The 19,285-nt window shown below is 45.3% G+C and overlaps 1 protein-coding gene across 4 annotated transcripts in view; it reads right to left on the reverse strand.

Annotated features, from left to right (window-relative positions):
- The window catches only part of SLC35F2 (solute carrier family 35 member F2), a 49,192-nt gene that overhangs the window by 17,834 nt on the left and 12,073 nt on the right, over nt 1-19,285 (reverse strand). The gene's annotated exons all lie outside the window — the stretch shown is intronic.

The raw sequence follows: 19,285 nt of genomic DNA on the forward strand, positions 1-19,285 counted from the left end.
CAGGTTATTCCAGTGTGCAGCCAAGACTCTGAATCACGCTAGAGGCTGACACTTTGAATTCAGAGAAGAATAAGACCCAGACTCTGCCTTTTGGCATTTAAAGAAAGAAGCGTCTTAACAACCAACGAAACCACGTCACCGTCAGTGGAAAATAGAGGACGGTGTGAAAGGTGCCACAGGGGCAGAATGTAGAGAACCCAGCAGCCTGTGAAACCTCAGGGGGAAGTATTGAAAATGATCTCTGGGTTTCTTTCTCTTTTTTTTTAAGATTTTATTTATTTATTTGAGAGGGCAGGGAGAGTGAAAACGAGCGAGCACAGGGTAGAGAGGGATAGAGGGAGAGAGAATCTCAAGCAGACTCTGAGCTGAGTACAGAGCCCACCACGGGGCTCGATCCCATGACCCTGAGACAATGACCTGAGCCAAAACCAAGAGTGGGACGTTCAACCATCTGAGCTGCCTAGGGTTAGGGTTTGTAGAATAAATGACTGGGCAGATACCAGGAAAAACAGGAAGAGGTTTGTGACAGGAGGACTCTAAGAAGGTCCCCAGGGAGTCTCTGCTTCCTGGTAGCTTTGCCCTGTGTGATCTCCTCCTGAGTGTGGGCAGGACCTGTGACTTGCTTCTAACCACTGGAATACAGTACAAGTAATGGGATGTCATTTCCATGAACACATTCCTAAGGTCACCACTTCCATCTTGCAAGTCAACTCTACTCTCTCCCCTGCTGGATCCCATGAAACATGAAAGACCCATGTGGAAAGGAACTGAAGGTGCGTTCTGGCCAAACCCCAGCAAGGAACTGGAAACATCAGCCCACCCGTCGGCAAGGAAAGGAAACTTGCTAACGTCCACGTGAGCTTAGAAGCAGATCTGTCCCCGCTGGAGGCCGCAGCTGGGTCGCCAGCCCTGGCAGACACCATGACTGCAGCCTAGCGAGAGGCCCCTAAGCCAAGGGCAGAGCTAGACCTCGCCCTGATGCCTGATCCCCAACACCTGTGTCTTACAAAGGTCACAAAGTCTGCGACAATGTGTTACCCAGTAACAGATAACAAAGTTGAAACTCTGGACTGCATAACGTTAGATCACATCTGTTTTCTCTCCACTACACATCCAGGGCCTGGCGCTTTGCTGTCCCTCAGTTAAGTATGTGTTGAATGAATGTAAATGGATAAAGAAATTATCATATACGCTCAAATTTATGGTACCTCCAAATATAAGACACTTCTCTAGTTTTCCAGTGAAACCCAAGAGTCAGAGAAAAACTAGAAATTATGGGAATGCCGTGATACAGAAGCTAAAAGTGGAAACACTTTTTTTAAAAGGAAGAGATCATCAATATGATAGTATCAAAAACTACAGAGAGAAGGGGCGGCCTTATGGCTAAAGAGACAGAGTTGGACTGGCAAGCCGGAAGTTTCTCATCGCTTTCAAAGAAAGCTTTTGGCTAGTGGGAATGCCCAAAGTCAGATTCCAGTGGGTGGGGTACATAGATTATGAGCCACTGAATGCATCAAGCAGAAATAACTGTTTTTGTTTTTGTTTTTTTTTTAATAATGAAAAGGAGAACAGAAATAAGGAAAGAGTTTGAAGAATACACAGCATTTGAAGACAGGTTTATTATTATTTATTATTATATAATTATTATTATATTATCTATTATTATTATCATCTCATGAAACATGGAAGTTTAAATCTGCTTATCTGGGAGATGAGCAGAAGGCAGTGTGAATGAAAAGTTGAAGACTGACCAAAAAGAAACTGAAAGGAGATAGTAAAGACAGCTCCTGGAAGGATCAGGAAACAGGACTGAGAACCGCCACTTTTGTTCAAAATGTTCCTATAAATCCTTCCAGAGTTGCTCAGAAGCAAAGTAGAAAATACCAAAACTGCAGCAGAAGACAAAGAATATCTGTTCGAAGAGTTTACAATGTATTTTTCCCTCTGGAATGTTTATTTCAGTAATTTGCAACTAACTCAAACAATCCTAGCCCAGGGGCCCAAAAACAAAAGGGAAGCTTGCTGGGTGAGTCAACCCTAAGTGAACATACTGGAAGAGTCTTTGCCATGTGTCAGGACAAGAAGAGAAAATCCGAGGGGCGCCCGGGTGGCTCGGTCGGTGAAGTGTCCGACTTGATTTCAACTCAGGGCATGATCTCAGGGTAGTGGGATCGAGCCCCACGTCCAGCTCCACACTGAGCATGGAGCCTGCTTAAGACTCTGTCCCTCTTCTTCGGCTCCTCTGGCCGTTCACACATGCGCTTGCTCTCGCTCTCTCTCAAATAAAAATAAAAATAACAGAAACAAAAAACCCTTAAGAGACACACTCTGTGCCTCAGAGGTTCAGAGTCTACTGGGGATAAACAGGAATGTAAACCAGGAATTAGGACAAGACAAGGGCTATATGCGCTGGCTTACAAAACTTCAAGAGTTCACCAGACAAGCACAGCAAGGAAAGGCATGCTAAGCAGAAGGAACAGCATACACTAAGGCACAGAGCCCTAAAACAGTAGGGCACATTCAGGGATTTCAAGTGGGTTGGTGTAGCTGCAAAGAAGGTGAAAAGAGGAAAATGGCAGCAGATGAAGGCAGGAAGAGTCCACACAATCCAGATCAACACGGGCCTTGGATCCAACACTCTAAAGTTGGCATCTTATCTTGCTGGGGGTGAGATCACTGAGATCTTCTGAATAGGAGGGAGTGAAGTGACCAGCACATCAGTGACTGAGCATTCCTGGGTCCCTAAATATGTCATAGCACATAGCACCAAAACCTTACCCTTAATGCCTCACATGAAAACCAGTGAAAGAGGAAAGTTGACAGAGAGCAGAGTCTAGAAGAGTACCCAGTTTTCTAAATCAGACAGCTGGACAGATCACAATATGGTTAGCCAAGACCCCAATGGCAGCAGGAAAAAGGCACATCTGGAAAAGAGAATAACTCCATTTGGACATGCTGGAGTTTGTGTAATTATGAGACAGTCAAGGAAAAAATATCCAGTAGACAGTTGAGAGCCAGGAGGAAGGACTGGGTTGCAGAAATAAATTTGAGAATTAAAAGCATAGAGATGGCAACTGAGGTTGGAATATAAATAATGCTAAGACATATACATTTAAAAAAATAAATAAATAAAGAGATTTTAAAGAAAGAAAGAAAGAAAGAAACATTCTGGGAAACAGCAACACTAAGGAGCCAGAGGAAGAAAGGGAATTAGAGATAGGGATGGAGAGGCATGTCCAGAGAAGAGGGAGAGAACAAGGGAGGAAGACCATTCTGGAAGCAGGAGAAGACAGCACTTTAAAGAGAAAGTGCTCTAACATTCAGGCTGTAGCAAATTTCTCCTAACTGCACCACTCTCCATGGATCCAATCTCTACTCTCTAGCAGGAGTCAATGTTCCAAATGTTAATGGAATGTTAAGGGGATCACCCCCACCCTTCCTGAAATCTCTCAGCAAGGATCCCTTCATCCCTAAATGAAAGCCAAGCCTTAAAATGGCCTGCAGTGCACCCCATCCATCTGACCCCAAATTCCCTTTGCCGGTCTCACTGGGGACTATTCTCTCGCAGCTTTAATTATTGCTTTTTTAAACTTCTATAAGATACTCGACATATAACAAAGTATAATGTGTAGCCAACACACATGGATGTATCTACCAGGGAGCCTGGGAACAAAATATTGGCAACATGGACACATCCCCCTCCGGCTCGCCCCAGCCTCAGCTCTCGGAGGTAACCAGCTGCTCCAGAACTGGGCATCTATCTATGCCATGCATTTCCCTGTATTTTAATATTTATGCGAATATCCCTAAGCAATAAACAGCATTGCTCTGCTTGTTTTAAAATTTTATATAAACAGCATAACACGTAAGTACAGTTTTGTTGCAACTTGCTATTTTGATCAACAGTGTACAAGAGTCATCCATGTCCATAGGCTAGTTCTGGTTCACTCCTTCCTAGTACATGATCCTATCACTTTCTCCATTCCCTTCTTGATACTTAGGTTGTATTCTAAGGTGTGTGTGTGTGTGTGTGTGTGTGTGTGTGTGTGTGTGTGTGTGTGAGAGAGAGAGAGCTCTTATAAACAATGCCTCCACAAACATTCTTGCATAGTGTCTCCCCCAACTTATCTAAGAGTTTTTCCGGTTCTTAGCAAACTGCTGCAGGCGTGTTGCTGATATGCTAATACATAATCTCAGGATGGCGGGACCTAAGCTCTCGGGATGGCCTGGCAGGGACTACTCAGGGTATCCTGCAAATAGAATGACTTCCTGTTCGTTGCACGAAGTTTAAAGGAATCCTTTGCTCTGGAGAAACTTCTGAGTGGAACGGCTGCTCTTAAGCTCACAGAAGCATCTTCCATTTTGTTTTGCTCGGTGCCCCTTGAAAGGTTCTCTTACCACTTGTTGTTTACTCTGTTACTCTCGAAAGGAAGGAAGTGCAGGATCCCTACCCTTCAAGGGGAAGAACGGTGTCAGTCACTGGCCAGATGCAAAGACGTTTTTTAGGCTCTGGAAGGACACTTTCAGTCAGGTGAGCAAGGAGCTCAGGACTTGCTCCCACAAGGGTAGGAGTCTTTCTAGGGAGGCTGCGCCCGTCACCCGCTGATGAGGCAAACTGGACGCCAGGGTTCCGACCTCTTCCTCTTGTGCTCACGTCTTTCTAAAGGAGACACTGATTCTAGATTTTAGGCTAAACAAAAGAAATTCGCTACTTGGTCTGCCTAGAGCACCAGGAGACGACTGAAGTCAAAGAGCCAAAGCCAAAAAGTGGGAAAGTGTATTCATTCTGTGTCACTGTCCCCGGCTCCGTACTCCCTCAGGAATCACGCGAGGACGGACACCTGCACGAAGCAACGGTCCCAGCTCTCCTGTACTTCGTCGTTCAGCTGATATCGCTGCACAGGACACGTTCTCCACGTAACCCTCACCGCGACCGGAGAAAAGTACGACCACCCTCCCGCTATGGGGGAGGAAACCGAGACTCGGGGGGGCTGCGTGACTCAGCCACAGCCGTACAGCCACGAGAAGGCAGAGGAAGTCAGTGCTCTCGGCCGTTAAAAGACTGATCAGGGGTTCAAATCTGCTTATAGGAAAGGACCTAGGGAAAGGTCTCCTCTCCTCCTTGGAAGAAAGTCTCCGAAGTACAGAACTTTGGTGCTAACACCTCCCCCTTTTTTTAGTTGAAAAGACTGTGACCCAGGAAGAAGGAAGAGTTTTACCCAAGATGATAGAGAAGCCGAGTGGATGCCCAAGTTTTCCGGTCACAAATACCTGCTGTTCCCCCCGCAGACGTGGTCTTGGGATAACAGTGAGATCATCCCTCGATGTTGGTATCTTCTTAATTTCTGTATCTCCTTCTCCTCACTCCCTGCCCCACACCCCTCTCTACACCCTTCTTCCCTTCTCCATCATGACTTAATAAGAGAGCTAATACCAGAAAACCCATTCTTCAAAGGATCCCCGCCTCGCTGCCCGGAAAGGATCTAGGCTGCTCTCTCTGCTACCAGAACGAGCCCTGCTTCCCTGTCCATCAGCGGGGACCTGGGTGTCCAAACTACAAGGCCCCAGGGAGCTAACCAAGTGGCCCATAACCTAACCAAATTCAGACCATTTTTCACATCCCATAATGGACTCAAGAGCAATGACACATTTGAAATAAGCGAGGACGGAAGTCTGGAAGCACTAAGCCCTGTTCGCAAATTGACAAAATTCCTCTGGTGAGCTCTCATTTGCCATCTAAAATAGCACAATTAAGCAAGCTGTCCTCCAACTATAAAGTATCACCATCCTCTACAACAACCAAAAAAAAGTCGCAAATTGAGTAGGGAGATTTAAAGTTACAGGAATGCACTTCTCTTGGCTCCAAATCATAATGACCTCATCTATAATGGAGAAGCAAGAGAGCATGAGACAGGGAGAGAGGGGAAGAGAGAGACTGGGAGCGGGAGGGAGACTGGGAGGGAGAGATTGGGAGGGAGAGGCTGGGAGGGAGAGAGGAGAGAGAGAGAGAGCACTAGGGAAAGAGGGAGAAGCTGAGAACCTGAAGGAGGAGGGCGTTGAACACAAGAAAGAAGAGAAAAAGTATCCAGACTTGTCAAGAGAGATACCAAAGGCCTCAGAACAATTTTTGTTACTATGGCTTCACATGAAAGCATTTGCATTTCACCACAAGGTCCTGGTTCACGGGAGTTCTGACCTGAGCACGGGGACTCTCCAAACCGTAACAAAACCCGTTCCTTTCTAAGGGAAGCTGCCAGAAACAACGTGCATCAAACCATGGGGTATATCCCGTCCCGGTTTTTCAAACGGAACCTCCACTGCAGTGAATTTCAAAGGCAGGACATGGCTCCAACTCTAAGACACGTTACCCAAGGTGGCTTCTGCTGGGGGAGCCAGGCCCCCAGAAAACAGAGCAGACAGGAGTTGTCAGTCACTCGGGGGTAGGGTGGGAAGGCAGGTGGAAGATAAATGAAGGTCACTTCTGACCGCATTACTACTCGAGTATATTACATGAATTTAAGAAATTAGGTAGCCCCAATGGTTCAGTCAGTTAAGCTTCTGCCTTCAGCTCAGGTCATGATCCCAGGGTTCTGGAACCGAGCCCCACATCGGGCTCCCAGCTCCGCAGGGAGTCTGCTTCTCCTGCTGCCCCTCCCCCTGCTCATGTTCTCTCTCTCTCTCTAGCTCTCTCTCAAGTAAATAAATAAATAAATATCTTTTTAAAAAAAAAAAGAATTTAAGGATGGAGAGAAGAAAAGAGTTTTAAAGCATTTTATCTCCCCGCTTCCTTCTTCCAGAAAACTTAAAAGCACGTATCTTAATATCCCTTCCATTCCAAAATACTCATGCACACACTCGTTAATGGAACTCTTATCTTCTATCTTCTCTTATTCGTGTGTTCAGTTGTGTATTTACTGAAGTCTGTTGGGTGCCTAACACATGCCAAGAGAAAGGGATTTAGAATTTAAAAGACCTGTGTATTTATTGGTCCTATATCCCATTCTACCCAGACCAGATAGGGAGCTCAAGCTTTGCGCCTGGAAAAAACACCACTCCCCTCTATTGTAACGCCTACCACACTGCTTGGGGTCTCCTCTTCTCCAGCTCTCTACTCCAAGAGGACAGGGACATTCGTCTCTTCCATGATGAACACAGTGCCTACCACGTAAGTGCTTAACGGGACACTGGTCATTTTTAAACATAATAAGGAGCTTTCTGTCTGGTGGAGGAGAAGGACCTCACCACACAGAACCACAACAAGATGGAAAGTGTCAGTGTCGAGCTGGGTCTGTGGTCAAGGGGAAGAAAGGACCCAGACTGCCCAGCGAAGGTTCCCAGGATGGGTCAGAAAAGTCAACAATTTCCAGGAAGATTCGGGAATGAAGAAAAAGCTATATGGGTTCTTGCCTACTTCAAACACTAGTTTTACATAAAATATACATGAGACACAAAGATCAGATTGATTCATTTCTTTAGCTCTTCTTAACAGGCAATAAAGTCGACCATCAGTTCTCTGCTTAAGTGTACATTTTTTAAAAAATCATTGGAGGGTTTGAAAAAAAAAAAAAAAAGAACAAACAAACCTGACTTCAGCCCAAACCAGTTGAGTCAGATTCTTAGGAAAGTGGGGAAGTCGGGTCCCATTATCAGTCTATTTAAATAGCCCCCTGGGTGAGTCTAATTATTATACAATGAGGATGGCAAACCATTGAGTTTTTCTCTTCCTTTTATTTGAAGGAAAAAAAAAGAGTTCCAAATGAGTGATTAAAATGCACTGCTGGAATGCAAATCACACATTTTTCTTCACTTTATGTCTCAATAAATCTGTGCTGCTGGGTTGCACACTGTCAGCTAAAGGCAGGATTTCATACTAGGGCTAAGAGGCTTGCACGGAGCCCAGCTTCCTTGGGGAGATTTTAAAATCCATCACATCTGTCACCTGTAAATACCTTGTAGAGAACAGTAACCTCCAGCCCCTCTATAAAAATCCTATTACAATGCTGAAAAGAAATACTCATTTAGACCAAGTCCTCAGCCTTAGCATAAAGATCATCCAGTGTCTATTACTGGAGCATTTAAAATAATACTGGCAGCAAGCTAGAAAATAAATAGTATTTCTTTACATAGTGAGAAGCAGCCTTGATGACAGGTTATCTTCCTTCCATATCTACATTTCTAGGATTCAAAAATTTAGCCATTACTGCATCATGACCTTCTAATAAACACAAGGAGCTAGCGCTTTGGAAGAACCCACAGTCTCATGTAAAAAGGCATATTCAAGGCCACAGAAGCCAAATTTCAAAGACTAGAAAGTGTATTAGGATATATCATTACCTTAAAATGAAGGCAAGTAAGGGAAGGAAATGTGTTTTCTTTTCCCCCCACTAGATTATGTCTTACGCAGAGTTGATGCTCAGTAAATGTTTATTAGATTAGTGACTACACGCAATTAGTTCTTGAGATGTGGTAATGTTAGATGAGATCCTGTAACATTAAAATGCAAGGGAGACAAATACTGCAGTTAGGAGACACCGAGAGAGGAACTCAAGCAACGTGAGAGTGGTAATAACACGAGCACAGCAATTAGAGAACACTGGGGTCTAGATTTAAATTTGAAACATGAAAGAGAAGAGAAACAGGTGCTGACACACGTTTTCCACTTCATGTTTTGTTCCATAAAAGGCTGGTGGAGATTGTACCCCAGATGTGATCTTTAGGGAAGAAGAATTCCTTGTGAACACCGTGGAGAGAACCCTAGACTTTGAATCAGAATGTTTAAGCCCACCCCTTATTAGTGTTATGAAGTTCAACTGGTGTTTCAAACTTTCTTTTTTTACTTTTTTAAAAAGATTTATTTATTTATTTGAGAGAGAGCACGCACACAAATGGAGGACAGGGTCGGAGGGATAGTGAGAGACAGAGAATCCAAGCTGACTCCCCGCTGGGTGCAGAGCCCAAGGCGGGACTCGATCTCACAAACCACGTGATCAGGACCTGAGCCAAAACCAAGAGTCAGATGTTCAGCCGACTATGCCATCCAGACGACCCCTGTTTCTTTATTTTAATGGGTGTAAAACCACTTGTTTGGGTTTAAGGGCTAATTAATGTAACCTGTAGAAAAGTACCCACCGCCTTAGGCACTCAGTAAATTTTCTTTCCCTTGTTCCTTTGGCTCACCCAGCCTTTTGGAACCCTTCTGCCCAGAACTGTCCAACAGAAGTTTCTGTGATGATGAAAATGTTCTGTATAGGCACCATTCAGTAGAGTCGCCTCCGGCCATATGGAGCAAACAAGCACTTGCAACAGGGCTAAAGTAAATGAGGAACTGAATTTTGAATGTTACATAATTTCAATTTAAATTAAAATAGCCATAAATGGCTAGAGTAGCCACAGACCAACACGGTGCAGTGGCGTTACTGCAGTGACGGAAATGTTTGAGAAGGAGCTACTGAGCATCTGAAATGGGGCTAAGAGTGTTGAATGAGGGCCTTAAGTTTCTACTGTAGTTACTCAGTGTAATTCATTCTGATTTAAGTCACCACATGTGGCTAGGAGCTATCACACAGAACACCACAACTCCAGACTGGTGCTTCTCAAATCTTAATGTGATGTGAACACCTGAAGATCTTGTTAAATTGCACATTCTGGGGGTGCCTGGGTGGCTCAGTGGGTTAAGCCTCTGCCCTCAGCTCCAGTAATGATCTCAGGGTCCTCACATCGATTCCACGTCCAGCTCTCTGCTCAGCAAGGAGTCTGCTTCTCCCTCTCCCTCGGCCCCCGCTCCCCACTCATGTTCCTACTCTCCCTCTCTCAAGTAAATAAAATCTTAAAAAAAAAAAATTGCACATTGTGATTCAATACATTTGGAGAGAAGCCTGAGATCTGCACTTCACACCAGCTCTCGGTGATGCCTGGGTTTCTGGTCCACGGACCACACTTTGAGGAGCAGAGCTCTAGAGAAGGGCTTCCAGGTCGGAGTTCTCTCAATTCTAGAAATCCACGGAACAAATGATGGCAGTCTGGACACAATCTATGACACTTCAAAAGGCTTAGCGGTACTTCTGACTGTTGCTGGTAACAAAGCAAAATGACACAATCCTTACTGGGGGACACAGCGTGGGGAATTTTACTTCTAGTGGTCTCTCACCAAGACCCTCTGGCAAAAATACAAAAGGCCTACATACAGGCTATTCATTACACGACTATCTATAACAATAAAGGACTAAAGAAAAAACCTAAATGCCTACCAATAGGGAACCACCCAAATAAACAGAAAAGAGTACCGTGGGCTATAAAAAGCCAGGCAAACATTTCTACCAACTGCTATGAAGTGACGGCCAGGATCTACTTTAAAAAGCAAATGCGGAGCAAAAGGAGTATGGAATGCTAACGCTGACCTGTGTTTGTTATTTTTAAGTGTAAAGATAAAATCAAAACTGTTTTCAAAGTCATCTACAGGTCAGGAAAGAAAAAAGAAAAATGATCCTGATGCACTGGTTTATAGTGGAGGAAAAGGAGATGAAGATGTGAGATTGAACAGGGTGAGGTAAAACCCCTTATTGTTCTGAACCCTACTGAAAATTAGAATTAACTTGTACTGTATTTTATGTCTTTTAAAGATACATAATTCCTATCTGTCCACTGAAAAGCCAGCCTGAGACAATGACCGACCAACAATCTTGAACATTCTTCGTGCCTAGATATGGCGTCTAAATGTGATTTCCCACTAAAAAAAACTAGGGCACCTTGGAGAACTGATTTCAGACTTGGGGGAAGAAACATATAAAATAAGCCTAGACTATCTTGTCACACTGGATGGCAATAAAGTGAGCAAAACACTAGTGGCGTCATGACAAAAAGACATTCTGAACGTCAAAAGAATTGCAATGGACCGAAATACCTCAAATACGTTTAAATCCATGAATTAATAAGCAAAGCTTAAAATTTAAAAAAATAATAATAAAACTCATGGAGTGCCTGGGTGGCTCAGTCGGTTATGCGTCCGACTCTTGGTTTTGGCTCAGGTCCTGATCTCAGGGTCACGAGATCCAGCCCTGCGTCGGGCTCCTCGCTCAGTAGGGATCTGCTGGAGATTCTCTCTTTCCCTCTCCCTCTGTCCCTCCCCCTGCGTGTGCTCTCTCCCTGCCTCTCTCTCTATAAAATAATAAACAAAAAATCTTTAAAAAAATAAAAATAGGGGCACCTGGATGGCTCAGTGGGTTAGGCCTCTGCCTTCGGCTCAGGTCGTGATCTCAGGGTCCTGGGATCGAGCCCCACGTCGGGATCTCTGCTCAGCAGGAAGCCTGCTTCCCTTCCTCTCTCTCTGCCTGCCTCTCTGCCTACTTGTGATCTCTGTCTGTCAAATAAATAAATAAAATCTTTAAAAATAAAATAAAATAAAAAATAATAAAAAATAAAAATAAAACTCAATGGTAACCTTGGAAGGATGCTAGGGAACCAACAACCCATTATTTTGAAAATTCACACATAAAGAGTAAGAAACAAACATTTACCCAGCCTTTCCTATACAAATACCTCAGGGCAATGAGATGATGACAGAAATACATTCCCTAAAGGGTTCGTATCCAAAATATATACAGAACTTGAATAATTCAATATCCAAAAAAACCCCAAATAATCCAATTAAAAAATGGGCAGAAGGGGCACCTGGGTGGCTCAGTCAGTTAAGTGTCTGACTCTTCGTTTTGGCTTAGGTCGTGGTCTCGGGGTCTTGAGATGGAGCCCCAAGTCTGGTTCTGTGCTCAACGGGGTGTCTGCTTCTCCCTCTCCCTCTGCCCTTCCTTGCCCCAGTTCCTGTGCATGCACACACGAATGTGCTCTCTCTCCTCTCTCTCAAATAAATAAAATCTTTTACAATATCAACTCCAGAAAAAGGAAACTTGGAAAGTTATCTGTTTCTCCAGTCCCATCAAGGAGCAAGGGTCCCCTGATCTCTTAACAAGTCACTCATCATTGGAAGGCAGGTACCGAGAGTAGAAGTCTGAGTCTCATAAAGGTGGGCGGTGGGGTGGATAGACATGTGATTTCTTTTGTCTTTGTTCTACATTCACTAAGCAACTTCAGAGCTCATGTTTCCCAAGTACGTTTTTTGGTTGGGATGGTCTTCCTATGAGCAGCTGTCAAATTTGACAGCAACAATTCTCATTCTAAATTAATACATTTATTTTCAGGCATAAATGTGAGCTTGAGTAGTAAGAATCATCTTATCTAGAGCCTGATGACCCCCTCAAGTGAACTGACTGTGATGTCCCAGACACAGAAGACTGGAATATTCCAGCAACGTACAAGAATCCAGAGTTTCAGAGGTCAGCTTTCTTATCCACAATGCTAGAGGCATGTTCGTGGAGATTTGCCAAAACCACAGTCCCGTACTTACTAAGCCATTGAAGCAAGCTCTTCCAAAAAGGGTGCCATAAATAACACCCATCAAGTTTTCTTGTATTTATGATTATTATGTAGAACAATGGAGCAGGACACTTCTGAAATGAGGATAAAATCTTTCCTCTACTATCTTCACCATATGTCCTATTGAACTTCTTAGATCCAAGGTGGGGGAGTGGGGCTAACCAAGTCTTCAGTATTCTGTAACAATACAGCGGAAGCCGAGAGAAGGGCAAGCTTAGCGCCCGTCTAAATCCAGCAAGGAACCCACCCAATTGCACCCACTCACTTTAACTATAACTCAGGTATGTTCACCCAGTCTGAACTTCAACCTCTGGATCTTCCCAACAGCTCATTCCTAGAATTGTTTCTTTCTTTTTCTTTCCCCAGTGATTTTATTTATTTGAGAGAGAGAGAAAGAGAATGAGCGGGAGGGAGAGGGAGAGAATCTCAAGCAGACTCCCCACTGGGCATGGAGCCCGACACGGGGCTCCATCCCATGACCCTGAGGTTCAGGACCTGAACCAAAACCAAGAGTGAGCCACCCAGATGCCCGTGAACTGCTTCTTTCTATTCTGACTCTCTGGGAACAAGAGAAGGTCTACAGCCAAAGGACGCTAGTCAAAGGGATAAGAAGTCAATGACTACGATGACTGATGGGTCAAACTGCCTGAGTGAACCTTAAAATTAACAAAGAATTTAGGTTGAATTATAGGACATTTTTGGTTATTTTCTTCTTTATCCATTCTGGGCATACCAAATTTTCTAACAAGGAGAAATCTGTTTTTCCAAATCTATGTTTTTTTTTCTTCAAAGAACCAGGAAAGGACCAGAAAGCAAGCATGAAGAGTAACATCAGAAACATGCCTGACTCCTTGTTCTGAATCCTCGTGCTTATCTGGATTCAGAGCTCACTTTCTCTCCTACGACCTGGGACTCTTTGTCCGGACAACTTGAGATTCCAGACTGCTGACTTAAAGCTCCCCGGATTTGCCGGTGGGGCACGCGTCATTACCAGGTATTATTTATTTATCACATTCATGCTAATGGACCCCATCAGAATATCTGACTTTGTTTTCCACAGGGCCTTGCCATTTACAAAAACGCTCCTGCACCTTCTTGTTTTTAAGTTTTGACCCAGCAGAGTGACAGATGAACAAAATGAAGCTCAGAGAGGCGAAACGGGTCACCCAACTGGCATTGTTCAAAAGTGGAAGAATTGGGGACAAAATGCAAACCTCCAGCACTAAGTAAAGTGCATCTGCTAGCCTACTACATTCCCTCCTACATGGCTCTGTTAAATAACTTCAGGAGGTCTGGCTGGTGAAGTCGGTTAAGTGTCTGCTCTTGGTTTCGGCTCAGGTCATGATCTCAGGGTCCTAGAATCGAGCCCTGTGTTGGGCTCCAGGCTCGCTAGGAATCTGTTTGGGATTCTCTCCCCCCCCCCCCGCCCCGACCCACCCCAACACTCTCATTGGCTCGTTTGTGCTCTTTCTCTCAAATAAACAAATAAATCTTTTTTAAAAAATTAAATAAAATAACTTCAGAACAGAGGACTCATCCCCTTTTCTTCCCTCTTTAACCCATTTTTTAAAAGATTTTTATTTATTTATTTGACAGAGAAAAACACAGCGAAAGAGGAAACACAAGCAGAGGGAGTGGGAGAGGGAGAGGCAGGCTCCCCACTGAGCAGGGAGCCTGATGTGTGGCTTGATCCCAGGACCCTGGGATCATGACCTGAGCCGAAGGCAGATGCTTAACCGACTGAGCCAGCCAGGCACTCCTCTCTAACCCATATTTGATGAAAATGGATGAAGCTGCAAAAATGCAGGTCAGATCATTCAACGGCTCTTCTTTAAATGCCTGGCCTTTTAGCCGATCACTGAATATGACTTCAATAATGTATTTTCCCATACAAAATACAGTCCGTGATAATTGTAGACTCGGTTATCACAGAACAGGTTCCTATAAAATGAGAACTATTTTACATTTTACTTGGAATTTTGTGGGCAAATATAGCCTAACACACTCCAGTCAATTTAATCAATACCGTCTGCACTAATGAAGGACACAACCTTCCGTAATATGTGTCCACTTTAATCATCACAATGTCATCCCACAGCCAAGAAGAGAAAGCTAGCAGTATCAAATCTTCTGGAAAATTAGAGTTTGGCAGAAAATCAAGTGAACGCTAGTTGAAGGGGTCAGCACTCCCTGCCTTGGTTGGCTACTGAGCCTTCGTGCGTGCGCACACACACACACACACACACACACACACACACACACAGGCAGAAAGAAGTATGCAGGGACAGGGAATGGTCACCCAAAGGATGTGAGGGAAACCACACCACCGCCTGCGACACGGCAGCCTGGTCTGAAGGAGCTGACCTGTCTCAGGGATGCTCAAATCGAGTTTATACCTGTGCGTTTTCAGAGGAGCGGGGGTAGCCCTTGCCGTCCTCCTCAGAGACTCCTACCTAGAGAGCAGAATGTGTGCGAATTCTCATCTGCTTGGGGGAAATCATCCAACAGCAACAACTTCAACAGCCCACAGTGACCTTTTTATTACCATCTTCTTAACGGTATCCTGTTCAATCCAGCAAATATTTTTTACTACCGAGTAGGTCCCTGACACGGCCAGGCTCCAGACGACAGTGAAGTGACCAGCCCCGCCTTCACACAGCTCATAACACAGCAGCGAAGGAAAACACGGAACAGTCGGACTTATTTCATGTAGCGTAACGTACTTGAGGTCCATCCGTTTTGTCAAAAACGGCACGAGGGGGGGCACCTGGGTGGCTCAGTGGGTTAAGCCTCTGCCTTCAGCTCAGGTCATGATCCCGGGGTCCTGGGATCGAGCCCCGCATCGGGCTCTCTGCTCGGCAGGAAGCCTGCTTCCCCCTCTCTCTCTGCCTGCCTCTCTGCCTACTTGTGATCTCTGTCTGTCAAATGGATAAATAAAAAATCTTTAAAAAAAAAAAAAAAAAAAACGGCACGAGGGGACCTAATCTAATGTGAGACTCTGTGGGAGGCTTTCCTCACAAGGTGATACTTCATCTGAGACTTGACCAATGAAGACAAGTTGTTCGGGTCAAGAGACAAGGACAGGAACTGCTGTCCCAGCAGCAGGAACAGCGTGTACTGTCCATTACCCTCCGTGCCCGCAGCCCATCCATGCAGCTCTCACACAGAAGGACAGCCACGGGATCTCTTTCAAACGTGTCGTGCAGCTTAAAAGCGAGTCTAGCACAGCTCGGTTGATTACTTCAAACACTGACCAAAGGCGGTGGGTTAGATGAGTCGAGAAAACGTTTCCTTGACATTTTATGAATTATTATTTAGTTTTTCACCAGCATCTAAGGGTCTTGGGGCTCTATTTTCTTCTCCAAACCACATTTAGATTCTATCACCAAATGGAGGAGGCAGAATAAGGTTCCTCAAAAATTCCCATGTGAATTTTTCCATGTGAACCTGGGAATACATCACCTCCCAAACTGTGATATGATAAGGAATATATATTTTTAATCTTGGCCTCCCCAGAGCTCCTAAAAGTGATAAGAGAAAGAGGAGCATCTTCTGTTCTTCATGACAAGCCCCATTCAAGGACACCCAAGTTTATGTTGATGAGGTGACTTCTGGAAAGCCCCTAAGGAGAGAGGAGCTGGTTTCTGGGGGAACCAGCCTGGACTTGGAGGCTTGGAACCTTCACCCCACCCCAGGATGGGGAGAGAGGCTGGAGGCTGAGCCATGCCCTAACGACCAATGAGCTCATCACCTGTGCCTATATAATGACACCGTCCCTAAAAATCCTAACTAAAGGGAATGTTGGATGGCTCAGTACGTTAAGCATCTGGCTCTTGGTCTCAGTTCAGGTCACGATCCCAGGCTCTGAGCTCCTCGGTCAGCAGGGAGTCTGCCTGAGGATTCCCTCTCTCTCCCTCTGCCCCTCCCCCACCACAGGCTCTCTCTCTAAAATTAATAAATAAATAAATCTTTTTTTTTTTTTTTAATCCTAACCAAGGAGCTCAGAGACCTTCCAGGTTTGGTGAGCACACTGAGGTGCTAGGAGGGTGAAGCTCCCTGCCCTTTTCCTTCCCCACTACCTCGCCCTATGCATCTCTTCTATCTGGCTGTTTCTGAGTTGTACCTTTTCATCATCGACTGGTAATTTAGTAAATAAACTGTTTCCCTTAGTTCTGTGAGCTGCTCTAGCAAATCACAGAACCCAAGGCTGAGGTCATGGGAGCCTCTGATTTGCAGTCGGTCAGTCAGAAGTACAAGGTGCCAATCTGGCAATCCTGACCAGTGTCTGAAGTGGGGGGTAGGGAGCTGGGGGAGGGCAACCTTGGGGGACCCCTTCAATGCTACCTCCAGGCAGTGTTGTAACTAAATCATAAGACACCCAATTCTGTCTGCAGAACAGTATCTAATACTGTTACTGTCATGGTTGTTGTTACCATCGTTGTAGTTACTATTGTAATTACCACTGTGATTGTTACCACTGTTACTCTTAACAGTGAGAACAGTATCTAACACCCAGAGTGCACCCTTTCTACGTACCAGGTCCCGTCCCAACAATTTCAGGATTTCACAGTCCTGCTTCATTCAATCCTCCCAACAATCCTAAGAGGTAGGTGCTCTGTTATTGGTATTTATAATGAAACTGAGGCACAGAGATGTCGCACATCATGCCCAGTATCACACAGCTAGCGAATGGCAGAACCCGGAGAGCAACCCAAGCAGGGTGGGCTCCTCGTCTCTGTCCCACAGGAGTACGCTGCTGGCATCTAGCAGGGACTCAGAAAACCTTTTTTCATTACCCTAACAAAAGTGAGGTGGCTTCATAAAAATAACGGCGGGGCCAGCGCCATACTAAGTGTTTATCTGTGTTGCTCCACTTAAAACTCACAAAACGGGTGCCTGGGTGGCTCAGTCGATTAAGCATCTGTCTTCAGCTCAGGTCATGATCTCAGGGTCCTGGGATCGAGTCCCACATTGAGCTCCCTGTTCGTTAGGGAGTCTGCTTCTTGGTCTCTCTTTTCTCCCTGCCTCTCTCAAACACCTTCTGCCTGCTGCTCCCCCTGCTTGTACTCTCTCTCTGTCAAATAAACAAATAAAACCTTTTTAATAAATAAATAAATAAAACTCACAAAACCTCTCCTGGGATAGGGATCACGTGTACACACCTGCCCCAGTGAGAAAGGTCCCTAAAGTCAGAAAATCACCAAGTCTCTGTTTTTCCCATTCTACACACTGCCTCCCTGATAATAACAAAAATAAATCCTGTAATATTGAAGATTCTGACACCATGAGAGGAGATCAAGTGATACAAATTATCCTGCATCTCTAACAGTTGGCACAGCTTAGCACCGCCCATTTGATGGTGTGTTTGATCTTAGTAAATGGTGTTCTCATGAAAACAAGAGAGGACATAATATCTATATACGATAGCCTCCCTCCGTCCTCTGACGTGGGACTGGTTGAAATGAGAAAGCGTGAAACAGGTGGGCACATTGCCGATTCTCTGTGGTTACCTGTGACAGGACTATGAATCCTACAGCCTCGACAGATGTGGGGACGGGGGCAGCATTAACTGTGGTCAGTATGTGAGGACTGGCCTCTCACCTCCAGGACCCTCCCAACCCCCAGACGCCTCCGTGAGAATTCAGCCAGGGGCACCCACAGGAACCTGCTCCGGAGGCCAGGAACAGGAGCTCCAGGAGGGCGGGCAAGGTGGGTGCAGGGGTGGGGGAAGGGCGGATTCTCAAGGACAGGCTTAGTCCGAGCCAACCAGTGCCTTGCTGTTTCGAGAGTCTGGATGATGACATTTACAACAGGTGTGCCGCCCTCTCTCCACCCACCCCAGTCTGGCACAGGCACGGAAGGAAACAGACTAACCCTGTTCTCAGCAAGCAGCCAAGAAGCCACAGACCATCAATCTCTAAATTCCGACGACTGCCTTCTCGCGGAGGCTACATCAGAAGTCCTGAAGGGCCATTTTTTTTTCAACTGTTGTAAAATCTCAATGAGCCTTCCTGCAGGATGATCAAAACAAAACCGCTTGTTTCTGTATGTGGCTTAAACCATCAAAGGCGATCCTGGAGTGAGGACAAGCAACCAGTGGGCAGTTAAAAGAAGGAAATGAACAGCAGTCAGAGCACAGACAGAAAACCCCCTTGTGGCTGGGTTCCGGGCCCCAGCCCTGTCCCCGCCCTCTGCAGTTTGGCACATTCTCCACCTCAAACTCTGTGAGGCTGTAAATCCTGTTTTACCTACACCAGTGGGGAGCTGCATTTCTCACTAATACACTCATCAAACATCAACCAGGCACTAGAAAAGAGCAATCTGAGTCTTATCTAGAAAGTTCCTGGCACTTGGCCTGGAGGGATGGGGAGGCGGAAGCGGAAGGGAGATTTCCTGTGAGCTTTTCAACCTCCACAAGGGCTCACACCAGAAAAACCCACTCCCCTCCTTAGTCAGCTTCCCTGCTTCTGATGTAACCCAGCCAACTCTCAAGCTTTTCAACAGAATGCCTCTATTAGGCAAAGAGAAGTAAATCACCATTTGTGGGGAACCTGAAGCCAGCCCCAACTTTTTCGACTCTCAGGGGGTATCCTTAAAACCCATGTAAATCACTCTGTGTATAGGGCAAACCACTTATTATAAAAACAATGTGCAAAATATGGTTCTTTCTCTTTTTTTTTAAGATTTTATTTACTTATTTAACAGAGAGGGAGAGATACTAAGCAGGGGAAGCTGCAGAGGGAGAGGGAGAAGCAGGTTCCCCGCTAAGCAGGGAGCCTGATGCAGAGCTCGATCCCAGGACCCCAAAATCATGACCTGAACCGAAGGCCAACGCTTACCCCACTGAGTCACCCAAGCA

The sequence above is a fragment of the Lutra lutra genome, chromosome 10, assembly GCF_902655055.1.
Source record: "Lutra lutra chromosome 10, mLutLut1.2, whole genome shotgun sequence".
NCBI lineage: Eukaryota > Metazoa > Chordata > Mammalia > Carnivora > Mustelidae > Lutra > Lutra lutra.